This window comes from Cynocephalus volans, chromosome 4 (genome assembly GCF_027409185.1).
Source record: "Cynocephalus volans isolate mCynVol1 chromosome 4, mCynVol1.pri, whole genome shotgun sequence".
NCBI lineage: Eukaryota > Metazoa > Chordata > Mammalia > Dermoptera > Cynocephalidae > Cynocephalus > Cynocephalus volans.
Genome location: NC_084463.1, coordinates 531,258 through 553,716, shown reverse-complemented (window position 1 = coordinate 553,716; position 22,459 = coordinate 531,258).

Here is a 22,459-nt window from a genome sequence, read left to right as displayed (position 1 = left end):
TATGCAGATTAACAATCTTTTTATTATTTTATTGAAATTTCCATGAATGTTCAAGGAAATGTGATACAAGAGTTTTTCTCTCTTTCTTTTATCCCCCACCCCCCCAGCTTCCAAATCATGGTTGACAACATTAATATTCTATCTTCTGCATTCTTACTCTTTTTCTTTATGCAGATTAACAATCTTCTTATTCTTCTATTGAAATTTCCAGGAATGTTTAAGGAAATGGGATACAACTGTTTATCTTTCTTTCTTTTATCCCCCACACCCGCCAGCTTCCAAATCATGGTTGACAACATTAATATTCTATCTTCTGCATTCTTACTCTTTTTCTTTATGCAGATTAACAATCTTTTTACTATTTTATTGAAATTTGTATGAATGTTCAAGGAAATGTGATACAGTTTTTCTTTTTTTCTTTTATCACCCACCCCCCCAGCTTCCAAATCGAGGATGACAACATTAATAAACTATCTTCTGCATTCTTACACTTTTTCTTTATGCAAATTAACAATCTTTTTATTATTTTATTGAAATTTCCATGAATGTTCAAGGAAATGGGATACAACAGTCTTTCTTTCTTTCTTTTATCCCCCAACCCCCCAGCTTCCAAATCATGCTTGACAACATTAATATTCTATCTTCTGCATTCTTACTGTTTTTCTTTATGCAGATTAACAATCTTTTATTATTTTATTGAAATTTCCATGAATGTTCAAGGAAATGGGATACAACAGTTTTTCTTTCTTTCTTTTATCCCCCACCACCCCCCAACTTCCACATCATTGTTGGCAACATTAATATTCAATCTTCTGCATTCTTACACTTTTTCTTTATGCTGATTAACAATCTTTTTATTTTTTTATTGAAATTTCCATGAATGTTCAAGGAAATGGGATACAACAGTTTTTCTTTCTTTCTTTTATACCCCACCCCCGCCAGCTTCCAAATCACGGTTGACAACATTAATATTTTATCTTCTGCATTCTTACTCTTTCTCTTTATGCAGATTAACAATCTTTTTATTATTTTATTGAAATTTCCATGAATATTCAAGGAAATGGGATACAACAGTTTTTCTTTCATTGTTTTATCCCCCACCACCCCCAGCTTCCAAATCATGGCTGTCAACATTAACATTCTATCTCCTGCATTATTACTCTTTTTCTCTATGCAGATTGACAATCTTTTATTATTTTATTGAAATTTCCATGAATGTTCAAGGAAATGGGATACGACATTTTTCTTTCTTTCTTTTATCCCCCACCCCCGCCCAGCTTCCAAATCATGGTTGACAACATTAACATTCCATCTCCTGCATTCTTACTCTTTTTCCCGATGCAGATTAACAATCTTTTATTATTTTATTGAAATTTCCATTAATGTTCAAGGAAATGGGATACAACAGTTTTTCTGTCTTTCTTTTATGCCCCACCACCCCCCACCTTCGAAATCATTGTTGACAAAATTAATATTCTATCTTCTGCAGTCTTACACTTTTACTTTGTGCAGATTAACAATCTTTTTATTATTTTTTTGAAATTTCCATGAATTTTCAAGAAAATTGGATACAACAGTTTTTCTTTCGTTCTTTTATCCCCCTCTCCCCCCCAGCTTCTAAATCATGGTTGACAACATTAATATTCTACCTTCTGCATTCTTACACTTTTTCTTTATGCAGATTAACAATCTTTTTATTTTTTTATTGAAATTTCCATGAATGTTCAAGGAAATGGGATACAACAGTTTTTCTTTCTTTCTTTTATACCCCACCCCCGCCAGCTTCCAAATCATGGTTGACAACATTAATATTTTATCTTCTGCATTCTTACTCTTTCTCTTTATGCAGATTAACAATCTTTTTATTATTTTACTGAAATTTCCATGAATATTCAAGGAAATGGGATACAACAGTTTTTCTTTCATTCTTTTATCCCCCACCACCCCCAGCTTCCAAATCATGGTTGTCAACATTAACATTCTATCTCCTGCATTATTACTCTTTTTCTCTATGCAGATTGACAATCTTTTATTATTTTATTGAAATTTCCATGAATGTACAAGGAAATGGGATACAACAGTTTCTCTTTCTTCTTTTATCACCCAAGCCCCCAGCTTCCAAATCATGGTTGACAACATTAATATTCAATCTTCTGCATTCTTACTCTTTTTCTTCATGCAGATTAACAATCTTTTTATTACTTTATTGAAATTTCCATGAATGTTCAAGGAAATGGGATACAACAGTTTTTCTTTCTTTCTTTTATCCCCCACCACCCCCCACCTTCCAAATCGTTGTTGACAACATTAATATTCAATCTCCTGCATTCTTACATTTTTACTTTGTGCAGATTAACAATCTTTTTATTATTGTATTGAAATTTCCATGAATGTTCAAGGATATTGGATACAACAGTTTTTCTTTCGTTCTTTTATCCCCCACTCCCCCCCAGCTACTAAATCATGGTTGACAACATTAATATTCTATCTTCTGCATTCTTACACTTTTTCTTTATGCAGATTAACAATCTTTTTATTACTTTATTGAAATTTCCATGAATGTTCAAGGAAATGGGATACAACAGTTTTTCTTTCTTTCTTTTATACCCCACCCCCGCCAGCTTCCAAATCAAGGTTGTCAACATTAACATTCTATCTCCTGCATTATTACTCTTTTTCTCTATGCAGATTGACAATCTTTTATTATTTTATTGAAATTTCCATGAATGTTCAGGGAAATGGGATACAACAGTTTTTCTGTCTTTCTTTTATGCCCCACCACCCCCCACCTTCGAAATCATTGTTGACAACATTAATATTTTATCTTCAGCAGTCTTACACTTTTACTTTGTGCAGATTAACAATCTTTTTATTATTTTTTTGAAATTTCCATGAATTTTCAAGAAAATTGGATACAACAGTTTTTCTTTCGTTCTTTTATCCCCCACTCCCCCCCAGCTTCTAAATCATGGTTGACAACATTAATATTCTATCTTCTGCATTCTTACACTTTTTCTTTATGCAGATTAACAATCTTTTTATTTTTTTATTGAAATTTCCATGAATGTTCAAGGAAATGGGATACAACAGTTTTTCTTTCTTTCTTTTATACCCCACCCCCGCCAGCTTCCAAATCATGGTTGACAACATTAATATTTTATCTTCTGCATTCTTACTCTTTCTCTTTATGCAGATTAACAATCTTTTTATTATTTTATTGAAATTTCCATGAATATTCAAGGAAATGGGATACAACAGTTTTTCTTTCATTCTTTTATCCCCCACCACCCCCAGCTTCCAAATCATGGCTGTCAACATTAACATTCTATCTCCTGCATTATTACTCTTTTTCTCTATGCAGATTGACAATCTTTTATTATTTTATTGAAATTTCCATGAATGTACAAGGAAATGGGATACAACAGTTTTTCTTTCTTCTTTTATCGCCCTCGCCACCCAGCTTCCAAATCATGCTTTACAACATTAATATTCTATCTTCTGCTTTCTTACCCTTTTTCTTTATGCAGATTAACAATCTTTTTATTATTTTATTGAAATTTCCATGAATGTACAAGGAAATGGGATACAACAGTTTTCTTTCTTCTTTTATCGCCCTCGCCACCCAGCTTCCAAATCATGCTTTACAACACTAATATTCTATCTTCTGCATTCTCACTCTTTTTCTTTATGCAGATTAACAACCTTTTTATTATTTTATTGAAATTTCCATGAATGTTCAATGTAATGGGATACAACAATTTTTCTTTCTTCTCTTATCACACACGCCCCCCAGGTTCCAAATCATGTTTGACAACATTAATATTCTATCTTCTGCATTATTACTCTTTTTCTTTATGCAGATTATCAGTATTTATTATTTTATTAATATTTCCATGAATGTTCAAGGAAATGTGATACCAGAGCTTTTCTTTCTTTCTTTTATCCCCCACCCCCCCCAGCCTCCAAATCATGGTTGACAACATTAATATTCTATCTTCTGCATTCTTACCCTTTTTCTTTATGCAGATTAACAATCTTTTTATTATTTTATTTAAATTTCCATGCATGTTCAAGGAAATGGGATACAACACTTTTTCTTTCTTTCTTTCATCCCGAACCCCCCCCAGCTTCAAAATCATGGTTGAAAACATTAATATTCTATCTTCTGCATTCTTACTCTTTTTCTTTATGCAGATTAACAATTTTTATTATGTTATTGAAATTTCCATGAATGTTCAAGGAAATGCGATACAACAGTTTTTCTTTCTTTCTTTTATACCCCACCCCCGCCAGCTTCCAAATCATGGTTGTCAACATTAACATTCTATCTCCTGCATTATTACTCTTTTTCTCTATGCAGATTGACAATCTTTTATTATTTGATTGAAATTTCCATGAATGTTCAGGGAAATGGGATACAACAGTTTTTCTTTCTTTCTTTTATCCTCTAGCGCCCCCAGCTTACAAATCATGGTTCACAACATTAATATTCTATCTTCTGCATTCTTACTCTTTTTCTTTATGCAGATTAACAATCTTTTTATTATTTTATTGAAATTGCCATGAATGTTCATGGAAATGGGATACAACAGTTTTTCTTTCTTTCTTTTTCCCCCCACACCTCCAGCTTCCAAATCATCGTTGACAACATTAATATTCTATCTTCTGCATGCTTACACTTTTTCTTTATACAGATTAACAATCTTTTTATTATTTTATTGAACTTTCCATGAATGTTCAAGGAAATGGGCTACAACACTTTTTCTTTCTTTCTATCATCCCCCTACCCCCCCAGCTTCCAAATCATGGTTGACAACATTAATATTCTATCTCCTGCATTCTTACTATTTTTGTTTATGCAGATTAACAATCTTTTTATTATTTTATTGAAATTTCCATGAATGTTCAAGGAAATGTGATACAAGAGTTTTTCTCTCTTTCTTTTATCCCCCACCCCCCCAGCTTCCAAATCATGGTTGACAACATTCATATTCTATCTTCTGCATTCTTACTCTTTTTCTTTATGCAGATTAACAATCTTTTTATTATTTTATTGAAATTTGTATGAATGTTCAAGGAAATGTGATACAGTTTTTCTTTCTTTCTTTTATCACCCACCCCCCCAGCTTCCAAATCGAGGATGACAACATTAATAAACTATCTTCTGCATTCTTACACTTTTTCTTTATGCAAATTAACAATCTATTTATTATTTTATTGAAATTTCCATGAATGTTCAAGGAAATGGGATACAACAGTGTTTCTTTCTTTCTTTTATCCCCCACACCCCCCAGCTTCCAAATCATGGTTGACAACATTAATATTCTATTTTCTGCATTCTTAATCTTTCTTTATGCAGATTAACAATCTTTTTATTATTTTATTGAAATTTGCATGAATGTTCAAGGAAACGGGCTACAACACTTTTTCTTTCTTTCTATTATCCCCCAACCCCCCCAGCTTCCAAATAATGCTTGACAACATTAATAATCTATCTTCTGCATTCTTACTCTTTTTCTTTATGCAGATTAACAATCTTCTTATTCTTCTACTAAAATTTCCATGAATGTTCAAGGAATTGGGATACAGTTTTTCTTTCTTTCTTTTATCCCCCACACCCCCAGCTTCCAAATCATGGTTGTCAACATTAATATTCTATCTTCTGTATTCTCACTCTTTTTCTTTATGCATTTTAACAACCTTTTTATTATTTTATTGAAATTTCCATGAATGTTCAATGTAATGGGATACAACAATTTTTCTTTCTTCTCTTATCACCCACGCCCCCCAGGTTCCAAATCCTGTTTGACAACATTAATAATCGATATTCTGCATTGTTACTCTTTTTCTTTATGCAGATTAACAATCTTTTTATTATTTTATTGAAATTGCCATGAATGTTAAAGGAAATGGGATACAACAGTTTCTCTTTCTTTCTTTTACCGCCCACCCCCCCAGCTTCCAAATCATCGTTGACAACATTAATATTCTATCTTCTGCATTCTTACTCTTTTTCTTTATGCAGATTAACAATCTTTTTATTATTTTATTGAACTTTCCATGAATGTTCAAGGAAATGTGATACAACAGTTTTTATTTCTGTCTTTTATCCCCCAACACCCCCCAGCTTCCAAATCATAGTTGACAACATTAATATTCTATCTTCTGCATTCTTAATCTTTTTCTTTATGCAGATTAACAATCTTTTTATTATTTTATTGAAATTTCCATGAATGTTCAAGGAAATGAGATACAACACTTTTTCTTTCTTTCTTTTATCCACCACCTCCGCGAGCTTCCAAATCATGGGTGACAACATTAATATTCTATCTTCTGCATTCTTACTCTTTTTCTTTATGCAGATTAACAATCTTTTTATTATTTTATTGAAATTTCCATGAATGTTCAAGGAAATGAGATACAACAGTTTTTCTTTCTTTCTTTTATCCACCACCCCCGCCAGCTTCCAAATCATACTTGACAACATTAATATTCTATCTTCTGCATTCTCACTCTTTTTCTTTATGCAGATTTACAATCTTTTTATTATTTTATTGAACTTCCCATGAATGTTCAAGGAAATGGGATACAACAGTTTTTATTTTTTTCTTTTATCCCCCAACACCTCCCAGCTTCCAAATCATGGTTGACAACATTAATATTCTATCTCTTGCATTCTTAATCTTTCTTTATGCAGATTAACAATCTTTTTATTATTTTATTGAAATTTCCATGAATGTTCAAGGAAATGGGCTACAACACTTTTTCTTTCTTTCTATCATCCCCCTACCCCCCCAGCTTCCAAATCATGGTTGACAACATTAATATTCTATCTCCTGCATTCTTACAATTTTTGTTTATGCAGATTAACAATCTTTTTATTATTTTATTGAAATTTCCATGAATGTTCAAGGAAATGTGATACAAGAGTTTTTCTCTCTTTCTTTTATCCCCCACCCCCCCAGCTTCCAAATCATGGTTGACAACATTAATATTCTATCTTCTGCATTCTTACTCTTTTTCTTTATGCAGATTAACAATCTTCTTATTCTTCTATTGAAATTTCCAGGAATGTTTAAGGAAATGGGATACAACTGTTTATCTTTCTTTCTTTTATCCCCCACACCCGCCAGCTTCCAAATCATGGTTGACAACATTAATATTCTATCTTCTGCATTCTTACTCTTTTTCTTTATGCAGATTAACAATCTTTTTACTATTTTATTGAAATTTGTATGAATGTTCAAGGAAATGTGATACAGTTTTTCTTTTTTTCTTTTATCACCCACCCCCCCAGCTTCCAAATCGAGGATGACAACATTAATAAACTATCTTCTGCATTCTTACACTTTTTCTTTATGCAAATTAACAATCTTTTTATTATTTTATTGAAATTTCCATGAATGTTCAAGGAAATGGGATACAACAGTCTTTCTTTCTTTCTTTTATCCCCCAACCCCCCAGCTTCCAAATCATGCTTGACAACATTAATATTCTATCTTCTGCATTCTTACTGTTTTTCTTTATGCAGATTAACAATCTTTTATTATTTTATTGAAATTTCCATGAATGTTCAAGGAAATGGGATACAACAGTTTTTCTTTCTTTCTTTTATCCCCCACCACCCCCCAACTTCCACATCATTGTTGGCAACATTAATATTCAATCTTCTGCATTCTTACACTTTTTCTTTATGCTGATTAACAATCTTTTTATTTTTTTATTGAAATTTCCATGAATGTTCAAGGAAATGGGATACAACAGTTTTTCTTTCTTTCTTTTATACCCCACCCCCGCCAGCTTCCAAATCACGGTTGACAACATTAATATTTTATCTTCTGCATTCTTACTCTTTCTCTTTATGCAGATTAACAATCTTTTTATTATTTTATTGAAATTTCCATGAATATTCAAGGAAATGGGATACAACAGTTTTTCTTTCATTGTTTTATCCCCCACCACCCCCAGCTTCCAAATCATGGCTGTCAACATTAACATTCTATCTCCTGCATTATTACTCTTTTTCTCTATGCAGATTGACAATCTTTTATTATTTTATTGAAATTTCCATGAATGTTCAAGGAAATGGGATACGACATTTTTCTTTCTTTCTTTTATCCCCCACCCCCGCCCAGCTTCCAAATCATGGTTGACAACATTAACATTCCATCTCCTGCATTCTTACTCTTTTTCCCGATGCAGATTAACAATCTTTTATTATTTTATTGAAATTTCCATTAATGTTCAAGGAAATGGGATACAACAGTTTTTCTGTCTTTCTTTTATGCCCCACCACCCCCCACCTTCGAAATCATTGTTGACAAAATTAATATTCTATCTTCTGCAGTCTTACACTTTTACTTTGTGCAGATTAACAATCTTTTTATTATTTTTTTGAAATTTCCATGAATTTTCAAGAAAATTGGATACAACAGTTTTTCTTTCGTTCTTTTATCCCCCACTCCCCCCCAGCTTCTAAATCATGGTTGACAACATTAATATTCTACCTTCTGCATTCTTACACTTTTTCTTTATGCAGATTAACAATCTTTTTATTTTTTTATTGAAATTTCCATGAATGTTCAAGGAAATGGGATACAACAGTTTTTCATTCTTTCTTTTATACCCCACCCCCGCCAGCTTCCAAATCATGGTTGACAACATTAATATTTTATCTTCTGCATTCTTACTCTTTCTCTTTATGCAGATTAACAATCTTTTTATTATTTTACTGAAATTTCCATGAATATTCAAGGAAATGGGATACAACAGTTTTTCTTTCATTCTTTTATCCCCCACCACCCCCAGCTTCCAAATCATGGTTGTCAACATTAACATTCTATCTCCTGCATTATTACTCTTTTTCTCTATGCAGATTGACAATCTTTTATTATTTTATTGAAATTTCCATGAATGTACAAGGAAATGGGATACAACAGTTTTTCTTTCTTCTTTTATCGCCCTCGCCACCCAGCTTCCAAATCATGCTTTACAACATTAATATTCTATCTTCTGCATTCTTACCCTTTTTCTTTATGCAGATTAACAATCTTTTTATTATTTTATTGAAATTTCCATGAATGTACAAGGAAATGGGATACAACAGTTTTCTTTCTTCTTTTATCGCCCTCGCCACCCAGCTTCCAAATCATGCTTTACAACATTAATACTCTATCTTCTGCATTCTCACTCTTTCTCTTTATGCAGATTAACAACCTTTTTATTATTTTATTGAAATTTCCATGAATGTTCAATGTAATGGGATACAACAATTTTTCTTTCTTCTCTTATCACCCACGCCCCCCAGGTTCCAAATCATGTTTGACAACATTAATATTCTATCTTCTGCATTCTTACTCTTTTTCTTTATGCAGATTAACAGTATTTATTATTTTATTAATATTTCCATGAATGTTCAATGAAATGTGATACAAGAGCTTTTCTTTCTTTCTTTTATCCCCCACCCCCCCCAGCCTCCAAATCATGGTTGACAACATTAATATTCTATCTTCTGCATTCTTAACATTTTTCTTTATGCAGATTAACCATCTTTTTATTATTTTATTTAAATTTCCATGAATGTTCAAGGAAATGGGATACAACACTTTTTCTTTCTTTCTTTCATCCCGAACCCCCCCCAGCTTCAAAATCATGGTTGAAAACATTAATATTCTATCTTCTGCATTCTTACTCTTTTTCTTTATGCAGATTAACAATTTTTATTATTTTATTGAAATTTCCATGAATGTTCAAGGAAATGGGATACAACAGTTTCTCTTTCTTCTTTTATCACCCAAGCCCCCAGCTTCCAAATCATGGTTGACAACATTAATATTCAATCTTCTGCATTCTTACTCTTTTTCTTCATGCAGATTAACAATCTTTTTATTACTTTATTGAAATTTCCATGAATGTTCAAGGAAATGGGATACAACAGTTTTTCTTTCTTTCTTTTATCCCCCACCACCCCCCACCTTCCAAATCGTTGTTGACAACATTAATATTCAATCTCCTGCATTCTTACATTTTTACTTTGTGCAGATTAACAATCTTTTTATTATTGTATTGAAATTTCCATGAATGTTCAAGGATATTGGATACAACAGTTTTTCTTTCGTTCTTTTATCCCCCACTCCCCCCCAGCTACTAAATCATGGTTGACAACATTAATATTCTATCTTCTGCATTCTTACACTTTTTCTTTATGCAGATTAACAATCTTTTTATTACTTTATTGAAATTTCCATGAATGTTCAAGGAAATGGGATACAACAGTTTTTCTTTCTTTCTTTTATACCCCACCCCCGCCAGCTTCCAAATCAAGGTTGTCAACATTAACATTCTATCTCCTGCATTATTACTCTTTTTCTCTATGCAGATTGACAATCTTTTATTATTTTATTGAAATTTCCATGAATGTTCAGGGAAATGGGATACAACAGTTTTTCTGTCTTTCTTTTATGCCCCACCACCCCCCACCTTCGAAATCATTGTTGACAACATTAATATTCTATCTTCTGCATTATTACTCTTTTTCTTTATGCAGATTATCAGTATTTATTATTTTATTAATATTTCCATGAATGTTCAAGGAAATGTGATACCAGAGCTTTTCTTTCTTTCTTTTATCCCCCACCCCCCCCAGCCTCCAAATCATGGTTGACAACATTAATATTCTATCTTCTGCATTCTTACCCTTTTTCTTTATGCAGATTAACAATCTTTTTATTATTTTATTTAAATTTCCATGCATGTTCAAGGAAATGGGATACAACACTTTTTCTTTCTTTCTTTCATCCCGAACCCCCCCCAGCTTCAAAATCATGGTTGAAAACATTAATATTCTATCTTCTGCATTCTTACTCTTTTTCTTTATGCAGATTAACAATTTTTATTATGTTATTGAAATTTCCATGAATGTTCAAGGAAATGCGATACAACAGTTTTTCTTTCTTTCTTTTATACCCCACCCCCGCCAGCTTCCAAATCATGGTTGTCAACATTAACATTCTATCTCCTGCATTATTACTCTTTTTCTCTATGCAGATTGACAATCTTTTATTATTTGATTGAAATTTCCATGAATGTTCAGGGAAATGGGATACAACAGTTTTTCTTTCTTTCTTTTATCCTCTAGCGCCCCCAGCTTACAAATCATGGTTCACAACATTAATATTCTATCTTCTGCATTCTTACTCTTTTTCTTTATGCAGATTAACAATCTTTTTATTATTTTATTGAAATTGCCATGAATGTTCATGGAAATGGGATACAACAGTTTTTCTTTCTTTCTTTTTCCCCCCACACCTCCAGCTTCCAAATCATCGTTGACAACATTAATATTCTATCTTCTGCATGCTTACACTTTTTCTTTATACAGATTAACAATCTTTTTATTATTTTATTGAACTTTCCATGAATGTTCAAGGAAATGGGCTACAACACTTTTTCTTTCTTTCTATCATCCCCCTACCCCCCCAGCTTCCAAATCATGGTTGACAACATTAATATTCTATCTCCTGCATTCTTACTATTTTTGTTTATGCAGATTAACAATCTTTTTATTATTTTATTGAAATTTCCATGAATGTTCAAGGAAATGTGATACAAGAGTTTTTCTCTCTTTCTTTTATCCCCCACCCCCCCAGCTTCCAAATCATGGTTGACAACATTCATATTCTATCTTCTGCATTCTTACTCTTTTTCTTTATGCAGATTAACAATCTTCTTATTATTCTATTGAAATTTCCAGGAATGTTCAAGGAAATGGGATACAACTGTTTTTCTTTCTTTCTTTTATCCCCCACACCCGCCAGCTTCCAAATCATGGTTGACAACATTGATATTCTATCTTCTGCATTCTTACTCTTTTTCTTTATGCAGATTAACAATCTTTTTATTATTTTATTGAAATTTGTATGAATGTTCAAGGAAATGTGATACAGTTTTTCTTTCTTTCTTTTATCACCCACCCCCCCAGCTTCCAAATCGAGGATGACAACATTAATAAACTATCTTCTGCATTCTTACACTTTTTCTTTATGCAAATTAACAATCTATTTATTATTTTATTGAAATTTCCATGAATGTTCAAGGAAATGGGATACAACAGTGTTTCTTTCTTTCTTTTATCCCCCACACCCCCCAGCTTCCAAATCATGGTTGACAACATTAATATTCTATTTTCTGCATTCTTAATCTTTCTTTATGCAGATTAACAATCTTTTTATTATTTTATTGAAATTTGCATGAATGTTCAAGGAAACGGGCTACAACACTTTTTCTTTCTTTCTATTATCCCCCAACCCCCCCAGCTTCCAAATAATGCTTGACAACATTAATAATCTATCTTCTGCATTCTTACTCTTTTTCTTTATGCAGATTAACAATCTTCTTATTCTTCTACTAAAATTTCCATGAATGTTCAAGGAATTGGGATACAGTTTTTCTTTCTTTCTTTTATCCCCCACACCCCCAGCTTCCAAATCATGGTTGTCAACATTAATATTCTATCTTCTGTATTCTCACTCTTTTTCTTTATGCATTTTAACAACCTTTTTATTATTTTATTGAAATTTCCATGAATGTTCAATGTAATGGGATACAACAATTTTTCTTTCTTCTCTTATCACCCACGCCCCCCAGGTTCCAAATCCTGTTTGACAACATTAATAATCGATATTCTGCATTGTTACTCTTTTTCTTTATGCAGATTAACAATCTTTTTATTATTTTATTGAAATTGCCATGAATGTTAAAGGAAATGGGATACAACAGTTTCTCTTTCTTTCTTTTACCGCCCACCCCCCCAGCTTCCAAATCATCGTTGACAACATTAATATTCTATCTTCTGCATTCTTACTCTTTTTCTTTATGCAGATTAACAATCTTTTTATTATTTTATTGAACTTTCCATGAATGTTCAAGGAAATGTGATACAACAGTTTTTATTTCTGTCTTTTATCCCCCAACACCCCCCAGCTTCCAAATCATAGTTGACAACATTAATATTCTATCTTCTGCATTCTTAATCTTTTTCTTTATGCAGATTAACAATCTTTTTATTATTTTATTGAAATTTCCATGAATGTTCAAGGAAATGAGATACAACACTTTTTCTTTCTTTCTTTTATCCACCACCTCCGCGAGCTTCCAAATCATGGGTGACAACATTAATATTCTATCTTCTGCATTCTTACTCTTTTTCTTTATGCAGATTAACAATCTTTTTATTATTTTATTGAAATTTCCATGAATGTTCAAGGAAATGAGATACAACAGTTTTTCTTTCTTTCTTTTATCCACCACCCCCGCCAGCTTCCAAATCATACTTGACAACATTAATATTCTATCTTCTGCATTCTCACTCTTTTTCTTTATGCAGATTTACAATCTTTTTATTATTTTATTGAACTTCCCATGAATGTTCAAGGAAATGGGATACAACAGTTTTTATTTTTTTCTTTTATCCCCCAACACCTCCCAGCTTCCAAATCATGGTTGACAACATTAATATTCTATCTCTTGCATTCTTAATCTTTCTTTATGCAGATTAACAATCTTTTTATTATTTTATTGAAATTTCCATGAATGTTCAAGGAAATGGGCTACAACACTTTTTCTTTCTTTCTATCATCCCCCAACACCGCCAGCTTCCAAATCATGGTTGACAACATTTATATTCTATCTCCTGATTTCTTACCATTTTTCTTTATGCAGATTACCAATCTTTTTATGATTTTATTGAAATTTCCATGAATGTTCAAGGAACTGGGATACAACAGTTTTTCTTTCTTTCTTTTTTCCCCCACAACCCACAGCTACCAAATCATGCTTGACAACATTAATATTCTATCTTCTGCATTCTTACTGTTTTTCTTTATGCAGATTAACAATCTTTTATTATTTTATTGAAATTTCCATGAATGTTCAAGGAAATGGGATACAACAGTTTTTCTTTCTTTCTTTTATCCCCCACCACCCCCCAACTTCCACATCATTGTTGACAACATTAATATTCAATCTTCTGCATTCTTACACTTTTTCTTTATGCTGATTAACAATCTTTTTATTTTTTTATTGAAATTTCCATGAATGTTCAAGGAAATGGGATACAAAGTTTTTCTTTCTTTCTATTATACCCCACCCCCGCCAGCTTCCAAATCATGGTTGACAACATTAATATTTTATCTTCTGCATTCTTACTCTTTCTCTTTATGCAGATTAACAATCTTTTTATTATTTTATTGAAATTTCCATGAATATTCAAGGAAATGGGATACAACAGTTTTTCTTTCACTCTTTTATCCCCCACCACCCCCAGCTTCCAAATCATGGCTGTCAACATTAACATTCTATCTCCTGCATTATTACTCTTTTTCTCTATGCAGATTGACAATCTTTTATTATTTTATTGAAATTTCCATGAATGTACAAGGAAATGGGATACAACAGTTTTTCTTTCTTCTTTTATCGCCCTCGCCACCCAGCTTCAAAATCATGCTTTACAACATTAATATTCTATCTTCTGCTTTCTTACCCTTTTTCTTTATGGAGATTAACAATCTTTTTATTATTTTATTGAAATTTCCATGAATGTACAAGGAAATGGGATACAACAGTTTTCTTTCTTCTTTTATCGCCCTCGCCACCCAGCTTCCAAATCATGCTTTACAACATTAATATTCTATCTTCTGCATTCTCACTCTTTTTCTTTCTGCAGATTAACAATCTTTTTATTATTTTATTGAAATTTCCATGAATGTTCAATGTAATGGGATACAACAATTTTTCTTTCTTCTCTTATCACACACGCCCCCCAGGTTCCAAATCATGTTTGACAACATTAATATTCTATCTTCTGCATTCTTACTCTTTTTCTTTATGCAGATTATCAGTATTTATTATTTTATTAATATTTCCATGAATGTTCAATGAAATGTGATACAAGAGCTTTTCTTGCTTTCTTTTATCCCCCACCCCCCCCAGCCTCCAAATCATGGTTGACAACATTAATATTCTATCTTCTGCATTCTTACCCTTTTTCTTTATGCAGATTAACAATCTTTTTATTATTTTATTTAAATTTCCATGAATGTTCAAGGAAATGGGATACAACACTTTTTCTTTCTTTCTTTCATCCCGAACACCCCCAGCTTCAAAATCATAGTTGAAAACATTAATATTCTATCTTCTGCATTCTTACTCTTTTTCTTTATGCAGATTAACAATTTTTATTATGTTATTGAAATTTCCATGAATGTTCAAGGAAATGGGATACAACAGTTTCTCTTTCTTCTTTTATCACCCAAGCCCCCAGCTACCAAATCATGGTTGACAACATTAATATTCTATCTTCTGCATTCTTACACTTTTTCTTTATGCAGATAAACAATCTTTCTTTTATTTTATTGAAATTTCCATGAATGTTCAAGGAAATGGGATACAACAGTTTCTCTTTCTTCTTTTATCACCCACGCCCCCAGCTTCCAAATCATGGTTGAAAACATTAATATTCTATCTTTTGCATTCTTACTCTTTTTCTTTATGCAGAGTAACAATTTTTATTATGTTATTGAAATTTCCATGAATGTTCAAGGAAATGGGATACAACAGTTTCTCTTTCTTCTTTTATCACCCAAGCCCCCAGCTACCAAATCATGGTTGACAACATTAATATTCTATCTTCTGTATTCTTACACTTTATCTTTATGCAGATAAACAATCTTTTTTTTATTTTATTGAAATTTCCATGAATGTTCAAGGAAATGGGATACAACAGTTTCTCTTTCTTCTTTTATCACCCACGCCCCCAGCTTCCAAATCATGGTTGAAAACATTAATATTCTATCTTCTGCATTCTTACTCTTTTTCTTTATGCAGATTAACAGTATTTATTATTTTATTAATATTTCCATGAATGTTCAATGAAATGTGATACAAGAGCTTTTCTTTCTTTCTTTTATCCCCCACCCCCCCCAGCCTCCAAATCATGGTTGACAAGATTAATATTCTATATTCTGCATTCTTAATCCTTTTCTTTATGCAGATTAACAATCTTTTTATTATTTTATTGAAATTTCCATGAATGTCCAGGGAAATGAGATAGAACAGTTTTTCGTTCTTCTTTTATCGCCCACGCCCCCCAGATTCCAAATCATGGTTGACAACATTAATATTCAATCTTCTGCATTCTTACTCTTTTTCTTCATGCAGATTAACAATCTTTTTATTACTTTATTGAAATTTCCATGAATGTTCAAGGAAATGGGATACAACAGTTTTTCTTTCTTTCTTTTATCTCCCACCACCCCCCACCTTCCAAATCGTTGTTGACAACATTAATATTCAATCTTCTGCATTCTTACACTTTTACTTTGTGCAGATTAACAATCTTTTTATTATTTTATTGAAATTTCCATGAATGTTCAAGGAAATTGGATACAACAGTTTTTCTTTCGTTCTTTTATCCCCCACTCCCCCCCAGCTTCGAAATCATGGTTGACAACATTAATATTCTATCTTCTGCATTCTTACACTTTTTCTTTATGCAGATTAACAATCTTTTTATTATGTTATTGAAATTTCCATGAATGTTCAAGGAAATGGGATACAACAGTTTTTCTTTCTTTCTTTTATACCCCACCCCCGCCAGCTTCCAAATCATGGATGTCAACATTAACATTCTATCTCCTGCATTATTACTCTTTTTCTCTATGCAGATTGACAATCTTTTATTATTTGATTGAAATTTCCATGAATGTTCAGGGAAATGGGATACAACAGTTTTTCTTTCTTTCTTTTATCCCCCACCACCCCCGAGCTTCCAAATCATGGTTGACAACATTAATATTCTATCTTCTGCATTCTTACTCTTTTTCTTTATGAAGATTAACAATCTTTTTATTATTTTATTGAAATTTCCATGAATGTACAAGGAAATGGGATACAACAGTTTTTCTTTCTTCTTTTATCGCCCACGCCCCCCAGCATTCTAATCATGGTTGACAACATTAATATTATAACTTCTGCATTCTTACTCTTTTTCTTTATGGAGATTAACAATCTTTATATTATTTTATTGAAATTTCCATGAATGCTCAAGGAAATGGGATACGACACTTTGTCTTTCTTTCTTTTATCCCCCACCCCCGCCCAGCTTCCAAATCATGGTGGACAACACTAATATTGTATCTTCTGCATTCTTACTCTTTTTCTTCATGCAGATTAACAATCTTTTTATTATTTTATTGAAATTTCCATGAATGTTCAAGGAAATGGGATACAATAGTTTTTCTTTCTTTCTTTTATCCTCTAGCGCCCCCAGCTTACAAATCATGGTTCACAACATTAATATTCTATCTTCTGCATTCTTACTCTTTTTCTTTATGCAGATTAACAATCTTTTTATTATTTTATTGAAATTGCCATGAATGTTCAAGGAAATGGGATACAACAGTTTTTCTTTCTTTCTTTTTCCCCCCACACCTCCAGCCTCCAAATCATCGTTGACAACATTAATATTCTATCTTCTGCATGCTTACACTTTTTCTTTATACAGATTAACAATCTTTTTATTATTTTATTGAACTTTCCATGAATGTTCAAGGAAATGGGCTACAACACTTTTCCTTTCTTTCTATCATCCCCCTACCCCCCCAGCTTCCAAATCATGGTTGACAACATTAATATTCTATCTCCTGCATTCTTACTATTTTTGTTTATGCAGATTAACAATCTTTTTATTATTTTATTGAAATTTCCATGAATGTTCAAGGAAATGTGATACAAGAGTTTTTCTCTCTTTCTTTTATCCCCCACCCCCCCAGCTTCCAAATCATGGTTGACAACATTAATATTCTATCTTCTGCATTCTTACTCTTTTTCTTTATGCAGATTAACAATCTTCTTATTCTTCTATTGAAATTTCCAGGAATGTTCAAGGAAATGGGACACAACTGTTTTTCTTTCTTTCTTTTATCCCCCACACCCGCCAGCTTCCAAATCATGGTTGACAACATTGATATTCTATCTTCTGCATTCTTACTCTTTTTCTTTATGCAGATTAACAATCTTTTTATTATTTTATTGAAATTTGTATGAATGTTCAAGGAAATGTGATACAGTTTTTCTTACTTTCTTTTATCACCCACCCCCCCAGCTTCCAAATCGAGGATGACAACATTAATAAACTATCTTCTGCATTCTTACTCTTTTTCTTTATGAAGATTAACAATCTTTTTATTATTTTATTGAAATTGCCATGAATGTTAAAGGAAATGGGATACAACAGTTTCTCTTTCTTTCTTTTACCGCCCACCCCCCCAGCTTCCAAATCATCGTTGACAACATTAATATTCTATCTTCTGCATTCTTACTCTTTTTCTTTATGCAGATTAACAATCTTTTTATTATTTTATTGAACTTTCCATGAATGTTCAAGGAAATGGGATACAACAGTTTTTATTTCTTTCTTTTATCCCCCAACACCCCCCAGCTTCCAAATCATAGTTGACAACATTAATATTCTATCTTCTGCATTCTTAATCTTTTTCTTTATGCAGATTAACAATCTTTTTATTATTTTATTGAAATTTCCATGAATGTTCAAGGAAATGAGATACAACAGTTTTTCTTTCTTTCTTTTATCCACCACCTCCGCCAGCTTCCAAATCATGGGTGACAACATTAATATTCTATCTTCTGCATTCTTACTCTTTTTCTTTATGAAGATTAACAATCTTTTTATTATTTTATTGAAATTTCCATGAATGTTCAAGGAAATGAGATACAACAGTTTTTCTTTCTTTCTTTTATCCACCACCCCCGCCAGCTTCCAAATCATATTTGACAACATTAATATTCTATATTCTGCATTCTCACTCTTTTTCTTTATGCAGATTTACAATCTTTTTATTATTTTATTGAACTTCCCATGAATGTTCAAAGAAATGGGATACAACAGTTTTTATTTCTTTCTTTTATCCCCCAACACCTCCCAGCTTCCAAATCATGGTTGACAACATTAATATTCTATCTCTTGCATTCTTAATCTTTCTTTATGCAGATTAACAATCTTTTTATTATTTTATTGAAATTTCCATGAATGTTCAAGGAAATGGGCTACAACACTTTTTCTTTCTTTCTATCATCCCCCAACACCCCCAGCTTCCAAATCATGGTTGACAACATTTATACTCTATCTCCTGATTTCTTACCATTTTTCTTTATGCAGATTACCAATCTTTTTATGATTTTATTGAAATTTCCATGAATGTTCAAGGAACTGGGATACAACAGTTTTTCTTTCTTTCTTTTTTCCCCCACAACCCACAGCTACCAAATCATGCTTGACAACATTAATATTCTATCTTCTGCATTCTTACTGTTTTTCTTTATGCAGATTAACAATCTTTTATTATTTTATTGAAATTTCCATGAATGTTCAAGGAAATGGGATACAACAGTTTTTCTTTCTTTCTTTTATCCCCCACCACCCCCCAACTTCCACATCATTGTTGACAACATTAATATTCAATCTTCTGCATTCTTACACTTTTTCTTTATGCTGATTAACAATCTTTTTATTTTTTTATTGAAATTTCCATGAATGTTCAAGGAAATGGGATACAACAGTTTTTCTTTCTTTCTTTTATACCCCACCCCCGCCAGCTTCCAAATCATGGTTGACAACATTAATATTTTATCTTCTGCATTCTTACTCTTTCTCTTTATGCAGATTAACAATCTTTTTATTATTTTATTGAAATTTCCATGAATATTCAAGGAAATGGGATACAACAGTTTTTCTTTCACTCTTTTATCCCCCACCACCCCCAGCTTCCAAATCATGGCTGTCAACATTAACATTCTATCTCCTGCATTATTACTCTTTTTCTCTATGCAGATTGACAATCTTTTATTATTTTATTGAAATTTCCATGAATGTACAAGGAAATGGGATACAACAGTTTTCTTTCTTCTTTTATCGCCCTCGCCACCCAGCTTCCAAATCATGCTTTACAACATTAATATTCTATCTTCTGCATTCTCACTCTTTTTCTTTATGCAGATTAACAATCTTTTTATTATTTTATTGAAATTTCCATGAATGTTCAATGTAATGGGATACAACAATTTTTCTTTCTTCTCTTATCACACACGCCCCCCAGGTTCCAAATCATGTTTGACAACATTAATATTCTATCTTCTGCATTCTTACTCTTTTTCTTTATGCAGATTATCAGTATTTATTATTTTATTAATATTTCCATGAATGTTCAATGAAATGTGATACAAGAGCTTTTCTTGCTTTCTTTTATCCCCCACCCCCCCCAGCCTCCAAATCATGGTTGACAACATTAATATTCTATCTTCTGCATTATTACCCTTTTTCTTTATGCAGATTAACAATCTATTTATTATTTTATTTAAATTTCCATGAATGTTGAAGGAAATGGTATACAACACTTTTTCTTTCTTTCTTTCATCCCGAACCCCCCCCAGCTTCAAAATCATGGTTGAAAACATTAATATTCTATCTTCTGCATTCTTACTCTTTTTCTTTATGCAGATTAACAGTTTTTATTATGTTATTGAAATTTCCATGAATGTTCAAGGAAATGGGATACAACAGTTTCTCTTTCTTCTTTTATCACCCAAGCCCCCAGCTACCAAATCATGGTTGACAACATTAATATTCTATCTTCTGCATTCTTACACTTTTTCTTTATGCAGATAAACAATCTTTTTTTTATTTTATTGAAATTTCCATGAATGTTCAAGGAAATGGGATACAACAGTTTCTCTTTCTTCTTTTATCACCCACGCCCCCAGCTTCCAAATCATGGTTGAAAACATTAATATTCTATCTTCTGCATTCTTACTCTTTTTCTTTATGCAGATTAACAGTATTTATTATTTTATTAATATTTCCATGAATGTTCAAGGAAATGGGATACAAGAGCTTTTCTTTCTTTCTTTTATCCCCCACCCCCCCCAGCCTCCAAATCATGGTTGACAACATTAATATACTATCCTCTGCATTCTTACACTTTTTCTTTATGCAGATAAACAATCTTTTTTTTATTTTATTGAAATTTCCATGAATGTTCAAGTAAATGGGATACAACATTTTTTCTTTCTTTCTCTTATCGCCCACCGCCCCCAGCTTCCACATCATGGTTGACAACATTAATATTCTATATTCTGCATTCTTAATCCTTTTCTTTATGCAGATTAACAATCTTTTTATTATTTTATTGAAATTTCCATGAATGTCTAGGGAAATGAGATAGAACAGTTTTTCGTTCTTCTTTTATCGCCCACGCCCCCCAGATTCCAAATCATGGTTGACAACATTAATATTCAATCTTCTGCATTCTTACTCTTTTTCTTCATGCAGATTAACAATCTTTTTATTACTTTATTGAAATTTCCATGAATGTTCAAGGAAATGGGATACAACAGTTTTTCTTTCTTTCTTTTATCCCCCACCACCCCCCACCTTCCAAATCGTTGTTGACAACATTAATATTCAATCTTCTGCATTCTTACACTTTTACTTTGTGCAGATTAACAATCTTTTTATTATTTTATTGAAATTTCCATGAATGTTCAAGGAAATTGGATACAACAGTTTTTCTTTCGTTCTTTTATCCCCCACTCCCCCCCAGCTTCGAAATCATGGTTGACAACATTAATATTCTATCTTCTGCATTCTTACACTTTTTCTTTATGCAGATTAACAATCTTTTTATTATGTTATTGAAATTTCCATGAATGTTCAAGGAAATGGGATACAACAGTTTTTCTTTCTTTCTTTTATACCCCACCCCCGCCAGCTTCCAAATCATGGTTGTCAACATTAACATTCTATCTCCTGCATTATTACTCTTTTTCTCTATGCAGATTGACAATCTTTTATTGTTTGATTGAAATTTACATGAATGTTCAGGGAAATGGGATACAACAGTTTTTCTTTCTTTCTTTTATCCCCCACCACCCCCGAGCTTCCAAATCATGGTTGACAACATTAATATTCTATCTTCTGCATTCTTACTCTTTTTTTTTATGAAGATTAACAATCTTTTTATTATTTTATTGAAATTGCCATGAATGTTCAAGAAATGGGATACAACAGTTTTTCTTTCTTCTTTTATCGCCCACGCCCCCCAGCTTTCAAATCATGGTTGACAACATTAATATTATAACTTCTGCATTCTTACTCTTTTTCTTTATGGAGATTAACAATCTTTATATTATTTTATTGAAATTTCCATGAATGCTCAAGGAAATGGGATACGACACTTTGTCTTTCTTTCTTTTATCCCCCACCCCCGCCCAGCTTCCAAATCATGGTGGACAACACTAATATTGTATCTTCTGCATTCTTACTCTTTTTCTTCATGCAGATTAACAATCTTTTTATTATTTTATTGAAATTTCCATGAATGTTCAA